Genomic DNA, 17,304 nt, shown 5'->3' on the forward strand with positions numbered 1-17,304 from the left:
TTGATATTCATTTTTATGCTCATAATATTCTATGTGTATATTAAAGCAATATACCTCCGCTCAATACTTGCACGGCGCCACTCAGGAGGGCGCGTAATACCACTGTTCCACGGACTGCAAAATTGTGTGCATTAATCTTGGCTCCTCAGTCAGACTGTTTGTAAGGTACATAGCCACGGTTCCTGCAGTTTCAAATTGTCTGAGATGCAAGCTCATATTTTTTTCAGGAGGCGTCTTCAACGACAATTGCTTCCTTGTCACTGAGCATTGGCCAATGTTTAAAGAGCCTATGCCATTCTTGAAGGCGGTATGCGTCTTGTTTGGAGCTTTTTACGTGTTGAATTTACCTATTCAATGGAAGCCTTGGCCACTCTCGAGTTTATGCAAATGTGAGAAAATCTTGAAATGCGTCAAGTCCACAGGATGTGTCATAGAATGACATAATCTAGATTACCCTATCATATATCGTGCCGTAGCGCCCTTTTTCACAACTCGCACAAACATTTGAGCTGTACTAATTTTACAAAGAATTACGCTGCTGCATATTTATAATGAATTGATAACGTGGGAACACTGGTTGTCATTAGGCTGTAACTTTCAAGGCAGGGAAGCATGGTTATCTTGTATAGACCAGCACGCAGCACTGACGTCGCACAGCTGCGGTGGCGCTGTCTGCGGCACAGCGCAGACGCTTCACTTTACGCGAATTTGGTTTTTGCGCACGCACAGTGCTCACACCTGGTCTGGCCAACGCGGGCTTGCTTATAAACAGGGTGTCGGTCTATAGAATGTGTGCTTGTTCAGCAGTCATTCAGGTTTAACATGTTCCAACACTACCATAGTCTGACTTGATAGTAGAAAATAAATGGCTTCACCTTTACCAGGCTGAGTATGCTTGAAGCAGGCATGGCATTAATGTTAGATGATGCAATATATCCTCCTAGACCAATCTTCCAAATCAACCTGGAGAAGGGCTTGAAGAAAATGGGAGCAGTGAAGCGAACGACGGCCCAGCTCAAGATTTTAGCGATGCTGAAGGGCTTCAAATGAAGTCTCCACAGAAATCCCTTGAACCTGCATGTTTTTTTATGGTAAGTGCAAATTTGAATTCCTAGACATCTAGCATGTACCTAAGAGGAAGACAACTCTAATGTGACTGATGCCAATCTTTTGAGAAGCGTAACAAAGGGCTTTGTGAGTATTCAGAACTTTCAAATATCGAAGCGAATGATGTAATATTTTGTTTATACTTTCATCGGATAGGACGGTTCGGCAGTTGTACGAATTTTCAATCTGAGAATGCTCCAGGACACACCATCGTAAAAAAGCAACTGAAACGACTCACAAAAGCCCACACAGAAGTCTGGGAACTGTATGCAAATAAAACTTATTTCAACTCGTTTATTTAAAACGGGAAGGCATCCTGTAATTGTAACCACAGATGGTTGATCTGTAAAATGTTTGAGCCCCCAGAGCCAATACATGATTTGCTGCGGTATGCTGCTGTGAACCGGTGATGCATGCACGCAGTGCGAGTGCTACAGTGTCAAGGCAGATGTGGGCGACATGATATGGTATTCATATCCCGTGTTATTAGGAGTCTGCGTCTGTTTAATTACAGCAACCGGCATCCTGCCACTTTACAAATTATCTCCTTGCAACTTTTTTGCCCCTTGCTCTCGCGCAAAATAATTATTCGTTTGATATATAAATGTATTATTATTAGAGGGGGGGTGCAACGATTTTATGATTAAGAGAATTGGCATCTCGTCATTTTTATGTTGTTTATCACGTCCCGGAGGATACAGAAAACATCTCCTTCATTAAGAATGTTGCGATTCCGCTGCATAATCGCAAAACAAAAGCCCAGCTTTTTCCCCCACTTGCAGCCGCAAGTGGCAGCCGAAGGAACTACGGCTAGAAGATTACGTGCCCTCGCTCGGCTCCAAGCTGCAGCATAACGCCCGCTAATGTCAGCAGAGAGAGGGAGAGGAAGCGTCCTCCGGGATGGCACACGGGAACCTACACGGCACTCCGAATGACGTCACTAGGAGTGCGACCAGGTGTGACCCTGAAGACTGGGAGTGAGTTGAGGGGTGCCCGAAATGCCAATAGCTGTCTTTTTTTTTACGCAACAACGAGGACGCGCAGGCGAAATCGGTTTCCTGTTCTTTACTTCAGAAGTGTCGGAGAGCAACCTCCACAAATTTTTGACCGAAGTCCGGAAATCGTTGCACCCCCCTTTATATAGTAACTTTTAAGCTTTGAACTAAGTGAAGCCTCATGGTTCTTTCTTTTTGTTTTATAGAGGTTTTTCAAAGCACAAGTCGGCCGGTCTGCCAGCCACCTGCAGCCATGCTTGCACTGCATGATTACTTAGCATGTCCAGTGCCAACTGCTATTGAAGCTGCTCTAACCTGATTAAATTGACAGTCTGACAATCTTGTGTCTTGTTTTTCAGAAAATACAGTGTGCACCTCAAGACGTCGAGCTATGTTTGACGACTTAACCATTTGAACCAGTTGAATTATGGAGTCAACTTCTCTTTTGTATTTTTTTTATGGTAAGTCTCCAGTCTGAGTTCTTACAGAATGAGCATGTCCCTGAGGGGGAGGCAACGCTCAAGTAGCTGATGTCACTTTTTCGACAACTGTTGTAGCAATATCAGCCACATCTAACATGTTGCCCCTAAAGCCCCAGTTTGAACATGTATCAAGCCTTTTTCTAATGCATATTTTAGCAGATTATGAGTTAACATCAAAATGGAACTGCATGGTTTATTCTTGTTTTGTAGAGGTTTTTCAGGGCACAAGTTGGCTGATCTCTTGCAGCCTCCTGCAGCCATGCTTGGACTGCAGGGTTACTTTGCATGTCCAGTGCCAACTGCGGTTTAAGCTACTCTCACTTGCTTTAACTGGCATTCTGACAGTCTTGTGTATGTCTTGTTTTTCAGAAGATACGAAATGTCGAGCAACGTTTTATGATTTAACTATTTGAACAAGTCGAGTTACGGAGTCAACTTCGCTGGTGTATTTTCATGGTAAGTAAAAAGTGAGTTATTACAGATCGAGCACGACTCTGAGAGGGAGACAACGCTGATCCAGCTGGTGTCACTTCCGACAAGTTTTGTAGTAGTGTCCGTCGCATGTAACATTGTTTTGACCCCAACTGGTGTTACTATTCACTATATCTAGATTCAAACCTAATATGCTAAATTCATTTGAATCTAGTTACTATAGCTAAATTCAAACATACTAGGTGACCTGCTGCTGGCTTTTTGTAGCCGATGAACTTGCCACGTTTGAATCGCAGGTAGTATTAAGTAGTGACACGTTGCAAGCAACATATTGATGTAACAATTGTTTTCTTGGTAACACTAACTGTCACACACTAAGTTCGTGGGAAGTAAGTTCTGTATCACGTTATTTTTACTGAATAAAAAAGTAGCAATGTTCTTTTGGAGTTAATTTTCTAATTACAGTTACATTGAGGAGCATGATGTGATGCATACCTTATATCTAGATTGTCATGGATAAACAATGACCAAAAAGATTATGCACTTCGGATTATGGATGACAAGTTCCAATGACAAAGCGCAGCTGGCAATGCAGAGAAAACACTGACAACAGATAAACAAGGAGAATATTTTTTCTCAACTCCCTCCAAAAGTTGTGCTTACAGTGAGGAGCAGTGGTGGAGAAAGGTAACCTCAGAGGCAATGGCTTTGTATATTGTTGAGGTTTTAACCAGGAACAAATCCTTGTGCATGCAAGCCATTCCACCGAGTGTGCCAGTTGAAAGTTTGTTCAGCGATGGAAATGGATGTGCTTGCCTTCAGTAATGTAAAACTTTTGGATGAAAATTTAGAAAAGCAACTGCGGCTTCAGTATAAGATGTAATAACACTGATACCGGCACTTTGTGCAAAAAACCTGAGCATAGCCGGTTCCTAGTTTTCCTTGTTTATTTGTTTAATAAAAGAAGTAAAGTAAGATAATGGAATTACCTCTTAGGAGTAACCAATATAGGCTACGTTTTTTAACTAGCTTGATTAGGTAGTCTTTTTATATAAAGTATCTTGCCCAAGGCGACAAATATTGTAAGGGTCCTCTAATCGCATAATTTTTTCGCTTAGTTTATGTCGATGCCTACAAGGTCTTGCTCTAAGATTTGAAATCTGTTTTCTTGTATATTCTAACACATTATAAGGTAACCTTTAAGTAAAGGGAACTGCATGGTTCTTAAGTCTTGTTTGTAGGAATTTCTTGGAGCACAAGTCAGCTGATTTCTGGCAGTCTCCTGTGGCCATTGTATTGCAGGATTACCTTGGATAGTTATAGCCAGCTACGATTTAAGCAACTCTCATTTGTATAGATTGTGATTCGTGTTTGTATTTTTTTTTTTTTTCAGGAACTACATTTGGAATTGTACAACGTGGAGCAGTTTTTGACGATTGGTCACTTTGAAAAAGTCATTTTGTGGAGTTGGCTGCACATGTTTTTTGCTGGCAAGTAAATAGTTCAGTTTTTAAAATCTAGCATGGTCTGAGAGAAAAGCAAACTTGATGTGACTGACAGCACCCTTCTGAAAACTGTTTAAACAATATTGATCACATCTAACCAGGGTTTTTCTCACAGTGGGTGGCAGTGGTTTCGCTGCCCACTAGTCCTGCTAGCTGCCTAATTCTTTGAAAAATGTCTTGTGGCCTTCATGTCTTGGCACAGAAATCGCTGTGCTCGGCGGACTTCTGTGCCAAGACATGCAGGTACAGGTCCCCACAACCCAAATTAATACGACTTGGTCGAGGTGCACGCAGAAGAAAGATGCAGCTGCTGCCTGTGTCCCCCTCCCCTCCACAGTCATAGTCGGATGCCTATTTGTCCACAATGTATGGAGAAAAATCTGTCTAACATTTATTCTATCCTAACTTGTACAGCTTCACTAGATCAAAGGCCACAGTTATTAAGAAGGCCTTCCACAAGATTGGCTTTTTCCGCATCTGTGCAGATCCGATATGGTCTCTATAAATTAATTTTATGCGGTTGGCTTCACATATTTATTTCTTGTAGATATAAAATAACTGGTGTAATGAAAGTTTCATGGTACCTTTTTTTTAATGGGTTGCTCGTCTCGGCTTGACCTATTTTCACTTTAAGTTCGACAGCATTTGTGGGCGAACCTTTTTGTCACTTTTCACCAGTCGGTTGGTCTGTTTTATGGTTTGTGTGACCGATTTGACTCTAGCACAGGCAGGGGCAGAGGCACATGATGACAGCTTGGTTTGTATGAGCGCTCATGCAGAGAGAAAGCTTTTTAAAATCGTGCATCTGACCGTATGCTTTTGTCAGCTCCAAATCCAACTTGTAAATTGGAGTATATGGCATGCAGGTACACCAAAATGCATCGTTCGCACACATCGGAACAGTCTCTCAGAGAAAATTATGAAGAAGGGTCCTCCTTTCAACGGGCAACAAAAGAAATGCGCAGCCAGTATGCGCTGACGAGGTGGCCAAGCAAGCTCCTTGAGTGGTAGGCACTCGGGGGAAAAGGAAATGGCTAGATCACATTTTGGGGGTAATCAGGTGCACTAAGTGTGGAGCTTGCAAACAGACTTGCATGCCATATATAAATACTCTGTAAATTTTTACCACTCGCTCAACTCAAAAACGTGTGCACAGGTGTGCTCAAACGTGGGTAGGATGGAGCTCCCAAATTGTAAGACTGGGGACTATGGACTAAGCTACTGCTTAGTCCCCAGTTTTTCATAGCAGTTTTAGTACACATGCACTCTTTCACCTGCTCAGTTCTGTGAAAACCTTCTGGGATATCTAAAGAGAAAATCAAGTTTCTATGTTCACACACTCTAAGCACTCAAGGCTGACCACCTGATTCGACAACGAGAAAGAGTGCAACTAGCCCTTCGTTCTAATGGGAGATTTTGAGTGGCTGCCCAAACTTATGAAAGTCGGGGATATGAGCTTAGCCAGTTTTACATAGACTCTTCTGCAACATCTCATGAACCTTAGAAATAAAGCATTACTCAAACTGAATCGAGTTTTCCGGTTGGTTCATCAGTTCTCAAGAAATGCCTCACATTATAAACCAAATCACTATTGCAATTCCGGCCTTGCATTTTTTTCTAAGTTTCGAACGAATTTAGGCTTGAAGTGTATCGGTTTTGACTAAGGAACAGGAGAACAAGACCGTCAAGTCAAACATTGGTTTCAGATATCGGGTCACAGGATGAACAATTAGAGGCCATGTCCATTTGACTTTTGTATAAGATTCATGGCTAATAATTAAATGGACTGAGGGGGGCTGTGTTTTATGCACAAGCTCAATTTGCATCTGATATAGATATTTAATTATTTTTCTCTGTTTTCTCTTTAGCACATCATGCTACATGCAGCATCTGAAAACAAAGGCCAAACACCACAGGGGGCTCTACTTTGGCTCTTCAAGGACCCAAATAAAGTGTTCGAAGGTACTTTTCTTATTTTCTCATCAATTATTCAGGTGACATTGCATGAGTGCTGCAAGCAGCATAGGAAAGAGTTTTTAATATTCGTTTAAAGAGATCCTTTTCCATTTCAAAATTCTGTAACTTTTTTTTATAGAAAACCTGGTTGTATCAGCGTCATAATGAACATTATTTTATGTATAGGGCAGCATCACTAAGCGACTGCCTGTTAAATGAACTGGAGAAATCTGCACCTACAAGCATTGAGCTTGTATTCTTACCAAAGGTCTATTTTAGCAGTGAACACCATTGTGACATGTAAAGGCACAGCTCCGTCTCTGTGGAATGTGAAAACAGCATTCTCTTTATTTTCAAGCATGAGTGCCGACGCAGATGAGTGAGAGTGACGTTTGGTGTTGTCGAGAAGGTGCTTTATAGCGCTGTTTAAAAATGCAATGACTGCCGTGGTCGTTCAGACTGCAGATAATGTTTTGTAATCCCACTACCTTCTATAATTGTGCACATTGGTCTGAATGCCAGAACTGACAGAAGAAAAAACAACTGACATTGAGGAAACTTGCTGCAGATGCATTGCTCAGCTGTGTTGCCTGCTTTCCACAACAGGTTGTGGCAGCTCTCGATTCTATACATTGGTGCCCATTGTCAAATTCAAATAATGTAGTTTTATTTTACACAGACTGGAGTTGCACCTTAAAAGTTTTCATGGGAATCTGTGTCTCAAAAAGAAAACCTTTGATAAGTTCAGCTTGCTAGATGAAGGCATTAATTCTTCGAGCTCATTTTACAGCCTACCTTTCTATTGACACCGCCCTATGCGGAGAGTAAGTCGTCTGCTTCTTGCACAGACATTACGGTGATGTCAGAAGGGTGACAATCTCTCATTGGCTTTGATTGGAAGGATATAGTGGGTAGACCAGAATGCTAGACACCATGAGGTCTACGCACTATTTTGTTTGTTCAATCAGCCAATAAGAGCTCGGCCTTCTGACATTACCGCAACCCCTGTGCAAGAAGCAGACAAACTTGCGCTCCCCATAGGATTACGGATACTCAAGAGTGCTTTCCGTAATATAAGTTACGGAAAGCCTACTCTGTTTGCCCTTTTACCGACAACTTTTATGCACTTTTACGGATACTAGAGTGATTTCCGTAATAGGTTTTACGGAATGCATATTCCAGTCCGTTTTATGGACAGCTCTTGAATAGCGTTACGGATAGTAGAGCACTTTCCATAATCTGTTTTGCGGAATGTCCTTTTATTTACGGATTGTGTATATGTTTAAAAGGATTTTTCCGTTATTAGAATTACGGATGACCTTTCCGGCAGCATAGGTGCCAGAGAATTTCTCCGTAAGAGAGGCAAATTTTTTTACAGATGGGCTATTGGCATTACCGCTATGTCGCAGCTCATTATTATTGTTTCATGAAGAGCGCAGACAAAAAGCATCCGTGAGCATAGTTCAGATATGTCTGCTGCTCGTGTTCATCCATGGAAGCAAGGGACTGCCTGTCGTAGCATGCATGCTTGCTCTCTAGCTTCAGCTGAGTCGCATACGTTTTGTGAATTAAAGTATACGGTCGTCTCGAAAGGTTCAGACATCGAGGGCGTTTCTCTGAAACATGCTTTGGGTGCACGTGGGCCCGTTTGTGAAGGAATGTCCCTGTTGCCTAAAAAATCAAATTTCAAAAGTGAAAGAAAAAAAACAAGAAATAAGGATGGGTACACACTTATTCCCTTGTTCGAATTCAATATGAGCAGCTGTCACCATTGCTGAGAAACCCTCAGCTCCGGCATTAGGTTCCAAGTTGTTATAGCATTTTTGAACTTCTGCATTGGAAATGACGCAATAACATTGGTAAAATGTTTGCTCCAAAAGTGAGAATGTCTGCCCCAAAACCAGTTTTTGCCTGCTACAAGAGCTCCAAATCACCATTTGTCAGTTTCACCATTGCAGTTACCACCTCCTTTAACTTAATTTATTTTAACTGTGCTGTTTGTTTTACCTTTTCAGATTGAGCATCGCTCAAGGCAGGCGTTTTCTGTGACCTAATAAAGATACAACAGGTTTGATTTTGCATTTTACTTGTCATTTTATTGGCTGTTCTCCTTGAAGTTGACTTGCAGTGATCCTATGGCAGTCGAAAGTATGTAATAGTTTCTCTGGCAATGCTGCAATTTGGTTAGGCTATCCTATCAGCTCAGCAGTGATCACAATCACACCTTCCATCAAATATGTTCCATCAAAGACCACCGCAATACGTTCCATCAAAGACCACCACAATACGTTCCATCAAAGACCACCACAGTACGTTCCATCAAAGACCACCACATACGTAATTTGGGACATTCCATCAGTGGCAGTCAGACGTCGTCTGATGGACCATCAGGGCACGTTCCACCAGGGCTGCTGACTGGCAGTCAGTGTCCCAAATTACGTACCTTGATGGAATTTTCAATAGGGTATTCCTATGGGAAAACGTACATGATATTTTTCTCTTCGCCAGGGAATAATAGAAATCAGCATGGTTCCTTTACTCGTAACGGGTACAATGTGGCTTTATTCACATTATAAAAATGTAATTTATTCAGCTAATGTTTTTTTTTTACTGTTGCGGCAATGTTTAAGTTAGCAAAAATTAAGATAAGACCCAGGTCTAGGTTGTACAGCATGATATGCCAATATAAGCTATCAATTCAAGCAAAAAAACATGAAAGACGTTTACAATTTTCGGTAACGACGAATTGGAGTGCAGCTCTTGAGGAGGAGGGGGAGGGAAGGTACGGGGGAAAGGGTATGCGCCTCCTCCTTCTCCGATAAATTTAGCGGAAATATTGGCAATGTTAGATATTCGATGACGTCATACGTTACGTGACGTCCCGTGTTTCCCATAATGACGACACATGTGGCGTCACGAGGGTAACGTTTTAACGTTACCCTAGTGAACGACACGAGGATAAACCTCAAGGCTTACCCTCACGGGGGCAACCCTCACGGGGGCTACCCTCGTGAGGGTTACCCTCGTAAGGGTAATCCTCGTAAGGGTTACCCCCGTGAGGGTAATCCTCGTAAGGGTTACCCCGTGAGGGTTACGTACGTGAGCGTAACCCCCGTGAGGGTTACCCCCGTAAAGGTTACCCTCGTAAGGGTAACCCTCGTGAGGATTACTCTCGTGAGGGCAACCCCCGTGAGTGCATGTTATCCCCGTGAGGGTAGCCTTTACGGGGGTGCCTCGCGGGAGTAACCCTCGCGAGGATAACCCTCAAGGGGGTAACTCTCACGGGGGTTACCCTCACGAGGATCATCCTCACGAGGATAAACCCCATGAGGGTTACTCTCGTGAGGATAACCCTCTTGAAGGTTTCTTTCATAAGGGCGCCCTCATGCGGGTAATCCTCGTGAGTGTTTCCTTGGGTAACCCTCATGACGTAACGTGTGACGTCACATGTCCCAAAATGCGACGTTCGGTTACGCCGACGCCGGCGCCGAAGGCGACGCCGCTCAACCCGCAAACGGGAGCCTAAGAGTTGCGCTCTCAAAGAACAAGTAAAAAGTGCATAGGGTTTATTCAAGCTATAATAGCATCCAGATGACGGAAACGCAGTTTCTTATAATGCACAGTTTGTTACTAATCCCAGTATGTGTTTTTCGTTCCATAAATCCATGCTTGTTGTCTGTTTTGATTGTTTGATTTGGCATACATTAGCATCCTTTTGGTGTTTTGTCAAGCTGATTCACTTTTCATGCTTTGTAGCAGTGCTTCTCAACCAGCGATTTTCCGCGGACCCCTTGTGGATCGGCGGAGATGATGGAGGATTCCGTTCGTGGTGAGGGGAGGGAAAAGCTATAGGTTAAATATAATAATAATTTAAACGTGGATATATCTAAGGGCTAGTATGAAGTAGACCTCTCTTTTCGACATACACACGAAAAAACTCGCCCGAAAACTGAAACATTTCTTTTCGAAATGAGAAAAGAAAAGCTTTATTGCCGAGCTTGACTGATGAAGCAGGGCTTCGCGGACTTCTAGAATGCCTTCGCGGACTCCAAACGTGCGCGGACCCCCTTTTGAGAACCACTGCTTTATAGTATTGACTATATGCGTAAATACGTGGCTATAATAGCAGTCTGTAAGCTCAACACGTATTATTCATGTGCATTGGGCTATTTAAGGGCAGATTTTCAACGCCACGAATTTCAAAGAAAAAAACGCTTTAACTGACATATATTTTTGTACATCCGACTGTAAAACGTCCCAAATTTCTTATTCTGTCACAACACTAAACAGAATTTGCTCTTATAATCGAGCGCGAAGGGTATAAGAATGCATTACCGGGAGTCAAATTTAGACTGCTTGCTGTCTGCTTCAAAATGCAACAGCGCACTACCGCCACCTGAACCTCTAGCGTTTATCGTAGTAACTCTATGGTGCGCACGCACAAGGGAGCCTGATCACGGGGCAAAAGATTGAAGTGTGACTGGCCCAACGCGCACGTAGCTTCCTCAGCACTGTCAGCTTAGGGGTGAACGGAGGACAGTTGCGCGCAGTATGCTGCGGAAGCCACGGGCCTGAGAGGGGAGGAAAACGTCGTTTGTTAGAATTTCGAGCGACTTGCGATTACGCAAAGGATGGTCCGAGCAAACATTTTACTAGGGGAACACAAAGCACTCCGCGAGAGTACATCGAAAAAGACGACAACGAAATCCGCTGAAACGCGCTTGACGTCGGCAGAAATGCCGTGTTCGTATCCTATTTATGCACGGTACTTTGTGTCAGGTGGCCGCTTGCGCCACATAACACTCGCCTGCTCAACTACAGTACGGTTAGTTTCAGTTTTGAAAGGCGATCTAAATTGGTCCTTTGGCGCAGGCTTGGCGCATATTACCCATATTTTGGCGAAAAGTAGCAGGATGTAGCAGGGTTAGCCCCTTGGCGCAGCTTGACGCGATGGGCGCAGCCATCACATCACTGCGCTCTCTCGCGCATACCCACGCGCAGTGAATGAGTTCAAGTGATGAAAGGGAGGCGGCTGAATGGTCCGGCAAGCGCGTAGCTTCCACCGCAATGCCAGCTTATAGGGGTGAAGGGAATAAGTGAGGTCCGGTGTCGTGTGACGTGCGTTTGTACCCGGTGACGCACTTTGGGGACCGCGGATGTATCACAGTGAAAAGGCAGAGAGCTTACGAAGGGAAGGAGGTACGAAATAGTCCGCTGCGTTTTCAAATTTTCGTACCGAAACTCAGGCTTTTGACTTTCCAACATTTTTTTTTTGGCCTACTGAACAATGTGCTATTAGTAAAATCCCAATCTAAATTGATTTATCCCAGCCCAAAATTTTTTTTCATGGGCTCTTTAAAGTGACACAGTAACCCTGGCTGTTTTTTGAGCCACCCATACTAAACAGATTTTCGGAATACCCAGGCTTTAGTTTTATATGCATGCTATTTTTTTATATATAAATTAAAGATAGCTAAGAAAGCGGCAAAGGAAGTTTGTGCCAAAACCAGTATTCAAAGTTTACCACGCTCAGTGTGGGGACGTCACGAGTTGTGCAGCTTGCAAGTCAAGCAGGTAGTCTAAAAGACACGGCATTTTGCGCTTTCCCCTTCGATTTGCTGTGGTAAGCTTTTCCAGCATTCATTTAACTCTATCAATATCTTGTAACCCGTCAACACCAAGCTGTGCTGCCCCCATATTGCATCCTTTGACGTCACATATGCAGTGTTGCCAGTAGCTCCATTAGGATGGCAGTTTGGGTCAGTTGGTTCATGATCGAAGATAAGCGCCAGTAGCTCGACCCTCTCGGCCTCTCGAACAAAATTTAAAAATTTGCTAACTTCACAACAAAATCTAATTGTGATTCGTGATTTGGGTTGCTTTTTGAGAAATGTGTATTATTCGCAACTCCAGCGCGCCGCTCGCCCTCCCGCGGACGAACGGAGAACCAGAGGAGCGGGGACGGCAGCGGCGGCGACGGCGGCGCGGAAACGGTGGCAGGGACTGTGGGCCTTGAGGCGTGAAGCCGTTTTAACAAAAAGAGTGAGCGCGTTAAAAAAGGAATTCTTGTGCTCCGCCGTGCAACAGCCTTGCACGAAGGAACGGGATGTCTAATTTCATTAGGGACCTCTCGTGTATCGCGTACGCTGCGGATTTCTGGTCTTGTGCATGGCCGCCAGCTGAATCTGAGCTCAACGTGACGGAAAACGCTCCCGCTAATAATGAAGCTTTGCTATAAGTAGGAGAAACTCGTCGCGCAACGTACGTCGAGCAATACAATTCGGAAATGGGTTCGCGCTTTAAGGCCGTTACAAGGAACATGACCGTTTACTGCAAGCACTTTAAAAATACAGAATACCGGCACTTGCTTTCAGGTAATTACAACCCGAAGGAAAAATCCATCAATGTAATCCTGTTTGGCAGTCAATGTTTTCTAGTGGACCGCTGACTGTGCCTGACTGTATACGTCAAGCATGTCTGATTGGCAAACAGGTTACTCTGACCGACAGTCAAACTCCAGTCAGACCCCGCTAGTCGGTTTTCTGATGGTTTCCTGGTGGCAGTCGGCCGCCGCGAAATGCCATCAGGATGTCTTTGGTGGTGATTCTGACTGTACATCGATTGTCTCTGACTGTACGTCAGAAAGCTTTGACGTGCAGACAGACGTACGGTCAAAGGACGTAAAGTTCGTTCGGATACTACTATTTCGTCAAATCTATGAATACAAAAAGTAATCTATGCACGAGAAAACGATTTCGGGACGTGAGCCCATAAAACCGCTGACGTTAGAGATATTACAAGCAACCGACCGACAACCTTGATCAGAAGCCCGCCGAAGCGCCGAAAACGACACTTCGCACTTCGCTTCGCCCATAGAGGCTTCGCCGAGCTTTCATGAACGATCGCTCTCGACTCGTTTTGTTTGCCCGCTTGCTCCAACCTGTCGATCCTGCCCGGGCTCTACAATGTCTTATGTTTTAGTAGAATTTCTACTCGACAAGACCCAGCCTGTTGTGAGTTCCGACGATGTAAAGGACTTTAGCGGTGTAGTTGAAGACGACAAGGTGTACCAGGTCTACTGGGCCGGTGACGCGCGAACAAACGGATCGTTCTACGACGCGAAAGTGCTCTACATGGCAGGTGAGTAGAACTCAAGTACGGCGAGTGACGTGCGAGTGCTTTGCATAACATGCTGAAGTCTTAACTGCATTTGCAACCGAAGCATCTCATATAAAGCGGATGGTGAAATCTAGTTCTCTAAAAAAAAAAAAAAAAAAAGCGGCGTAGCATAGCGGTTACCGTGTCCGATTCGTACGCAAGTGGTCGCGGGTTCGATCCGCGGTGGTCCTGCTTTTTTTTTTCTTTTTTTTTCTCGAGCTTTTTGTTTTATTGAGGCATTTGGCGATATTTATGAGTGCGTATAGTTTACTCTTATATAAATGCTGCCCTTGTTGATGAAATTCCCTTGGCAGTGGCAGTCAGACGTCATCTGATGGACCATCAGATGACGTCTGATGGTCCATCACGTTCCACCAAGGCTGCTGACTGGCAGTCAGTGTCCCAAATTACGTACGTTGATGGAATTTTCAATAGGGAAAGCAAATAAAGAAATGCTCGAAGCATTTCAAGTGCGTCTGTGTTAGCCAGCCGTTCGTGACGAGAGCTTAGGATGCGCAGGTTTGGCCAGAGGGACCGCAATGTTGCAAATAACACGGTACAAAAAATGTACGGTATATTAAAACATTTATTTTTGATAGAGCTATAAAGAAAACCCCTAAACACGCCGATTATGTTAATAGGCAGTTTTTGCAGAGCGTACGACACCCCTAAACTTAAGTTGGACGTAAGTTCAGCGCACGGACGTTCAACCGGCGCTACCCACTTTCATGAGCGGCTTAATTGATAGCCGAGTTGTGCAACTTATTAAAATAGCCTAAATAAATGTAAATGACTGTAAAAAAAAAAAAAAGTAATCGGGGTTTTCTTGCCCTTGCTGCAAAACCTCGGTGTTTTTTTTTCCTGTACTCTTCGATGCATACTTTAGATGTTTAATATCTTATATTGCGCCGTCATCCAGCCTCTCGTAAAAGTTGGGGCCGTCAGTTTGACGTCAGTGGGCTGCACGGCGAACTGAAGTTTTGAAGTATCGTATATGTGACAAGGGGTGTGAGGACTACACCATTTTTCAGAGTGATGAGCACGACAACGTTCCTGGCGCGCACGGATAATTGTGCTTGAAAGGCGCAGCGCGATCTTGCGGTTGTAATGCCACACCGCACGGTAGCCTGCGGTAGCAAACTTTCTATCAATACCCAGAGAGCAGTTTGATTACGTGCTGCAATGCACTAAAACCGAGACGTTGAGCAGCGAGTTGTGGTGTTGTGACGCGAAGACACAAATACTGTGAACGCTGCCCTTCCGAAGCTTGACGGTCACCGTTCGCGGCTCTCTTTCTAGAGCACTAATGGCCAGGCGCGAACATATCTTCATCACACTCAAAAATATTCTGCCACAAACAGTAACGTGGCCGGTGCCTAAAACGCGCTCGCTCACCACAAAGCTTTGCAATTTGAGGTTTCTGCAACTTCTAAATAACAGCATGCTCGTTTTCCTAACGTGCATCAGCATCTCTGTCACCTGTAATATGATCCCACCCTAACCGCTTCGCATTTGTAGACAAATAAACCATTTTTAGCGCGCTGAACAGCGCCAGCGAGCAGGCGCACGTGATATCCTGGAGAATCTATCCGCGTCTCTTCCGCCATCCTGGAACTACCGCCCCGCCACCTATAGGGCGTTGGAGTTGCGAATAGTGTTGAACCGATTCTGGGGCAAATCAGTGACTGTGAACGCTACCCAGTATTTACCTGAGGAATTTCTGCCCCAAGATCGGCAGCAGGCTGTAAGAGAAGAACGAGACGAGGATCATCATGAAATTCAGACTTGAACGACACTCATTACAAATTGTGAGAGAAGAACGAGACGGGGATCGTCAAGGAACTCAGAGTTGTACGGGACTAGTTATAAGTAATTAATTTACTTGTAACCAAACATTTTTTAAAGTAATTTTGTGTATATTTGAACATATTTATTTGGAAGTAATCGCTAGGGTAATCTGGGGTCACGAGTGACAAGTGATGAGGCGGCGAATAACTGAGTAAACTGAACGTTTAATGTGGCGAACTTGTGCCCAAAAATAAAAAGGAAACAGAAGATAATAGCACAGCGTCGCGGGCGTCGAAGTCGCCGCAAGGGCACAGTCGAACGCTGGAGCGAGACTGACTGAGGATCGCCATAGGGATCCCCTTATGTACAAGCGCTGGCTTCTGGAACAATCGGCCTAGTAGGTTCGGCGACGAGAACATTCGCACCTCGAACAAGCAACAGGATTCTCGAATTTACTAGAACACTAATTTGCAAGGATAAACAAAAGACGCGTCGCTTCCAGGGATCGAACCCTGGCACTTCGCGCGGGAGGCAGGTCTCAATGATTGTTCAGTGTATACTAGAGAACAAATCAGTATTGCCTTCACTTTCTATACCCTATTGCAGGTTCAGAAAAGCAGGGCAGGCTCCTTGCACAGCGCCGTTCACTCCTCCCCTTTAGCAGAACGACCCCTCGTGAAACAGTAACCCTGGCTGTTTTTTGAGCTACCCATGCTAAACAGATTTTCGGAATACCCAGGCTTTAGTTTTATAGGTATGCTATTTTTTATCTTTAAATTGAAGATAGCTAAGAAAACGGCAAAGAAAGTTTGGGCCAACACCAGTATTCAAATTTTACCACGCTGAGTGTGTGGAAATCACGTGCTGTGTAGCTTGCAAGCCGAGCAGGTTGTCTAAGAGACAAGGTAATTTGCCCTTTCCTTTCCGATTTGCGTAAGCTTTTCCAGCATTCATTTCAAACTATCAACATTTTGTAACTCGTCGACACCAAGCTGTGCTGCCCCCATATTACATCCTTTGACGTCACATATTCAGTGTTGCCAGTAGCTCCATTAGGATGGCCATTTGGGTCAGTTGGTTTATGATCGAAGATTTGCGCCAGTAGCCCCTCTCGGCCTCTCGAACAAAATTTGAAAATTCGCTAACTTCACAAAAAAATCTAATTGTGATTCGTAATTTGGGTCACTTTTCGAGATACGTGTATTATAGTGTTGAACCGATTCTGGGGCCAATCAGTGACTGTGAAGGCTACCCAGTATTTACCTGAGGAATTTCTGTCCCGATATCGGCCGGAGCTCCTTCCGCATCAGGCTGTGAGAGAGGAACGAGACGGGGATTATCATGAAACTCAGACTTGAACGACGCTCATTACAAATTGTGAGAGAAGAACGAGACTGGGATCGCCTAGGAAGTCAGACTTGTACGGGACTAATTACAAGTAATTAATTTACTTGCAACCGCAAACTTTTAACCGGGAGGAGACGTACTCTTCTCCCGGAGTAAACAAGGAGAGCGGGGCTAAAATTTTCCCGCCCCCCCTCCTCCCAAACCGGCCGGGAAATTCAACCACGGCCCCATCCGCGCCGTCCCTCCTGGCCGGTTCGGGAGGAGGGGAGGGGGGGGGGGGGGGGGGGGGGGGAGAGCGGGAAAATTCCAGCTTCGCTCTCCTGGTTTCCCCCGTTCCTTCTCTTGGGCGGGTTGGCGCAACACCTCCTAGAAGACAAGGCCGTAGTGCTCTTCTCGTGACGTCGCAAAGGAAGGCCATCGGGGGCGCGCGTCGAAGCGAATGCAACGCGCGTAGATCGACCGTCGTAACGCGTTTTTAGTCGCATACGCGCGTCTTGTTAGCTAAAATGAAAGCTGCACATAGCAACGGGTCTA

At 44.5% G+C, this 17,304-nt stretch overlaps 1 long non-coding RNA gene across 1 annotated transcript in view; it reads right to left on the reverse strand.

Annotated features, from left to right (window-relative positions):
• The window catches only part of LOC115318967, a 22,392-nt gene extending 5,652 nt beyond the window's left edge, over positions 1–16,740 (reverse strand). The window contains exons 1-2 of the long non-coding RNA XR_003918373.3: positions 16,687–16,740; positions 15,345–15,377 (exon numbers count right to left, since the gene is read on the reverse strand). This is a non-coding gene — a long non-coding RNA (uncharacterized LOC115318967). The remainder of the gene's footprint in view (positions 1–15,344; positions 15,378–16,686) is intronic.
• Between the last annotated feature and the right edge of the window lie 564 nt (positions 16,741–17,304).

This window comes from Ixodes scapularis, unplaced genomic scaffold (genome assembly GCF_016920785.2).
Source record: "Ixodes scapularis isolate PalLabHiFi unplaced genomic scaffold, ASM1692078v2 PGA_scaffold47__10_contigs__length_4178495, whole genome shotgun sequence".
Taxonomy (NCBI): Eukaryota; Metazoa; Arthropoda; class Arachnida; order Ixodida; family Ixodidae; genus Ixodes; species Ixodes scapularis.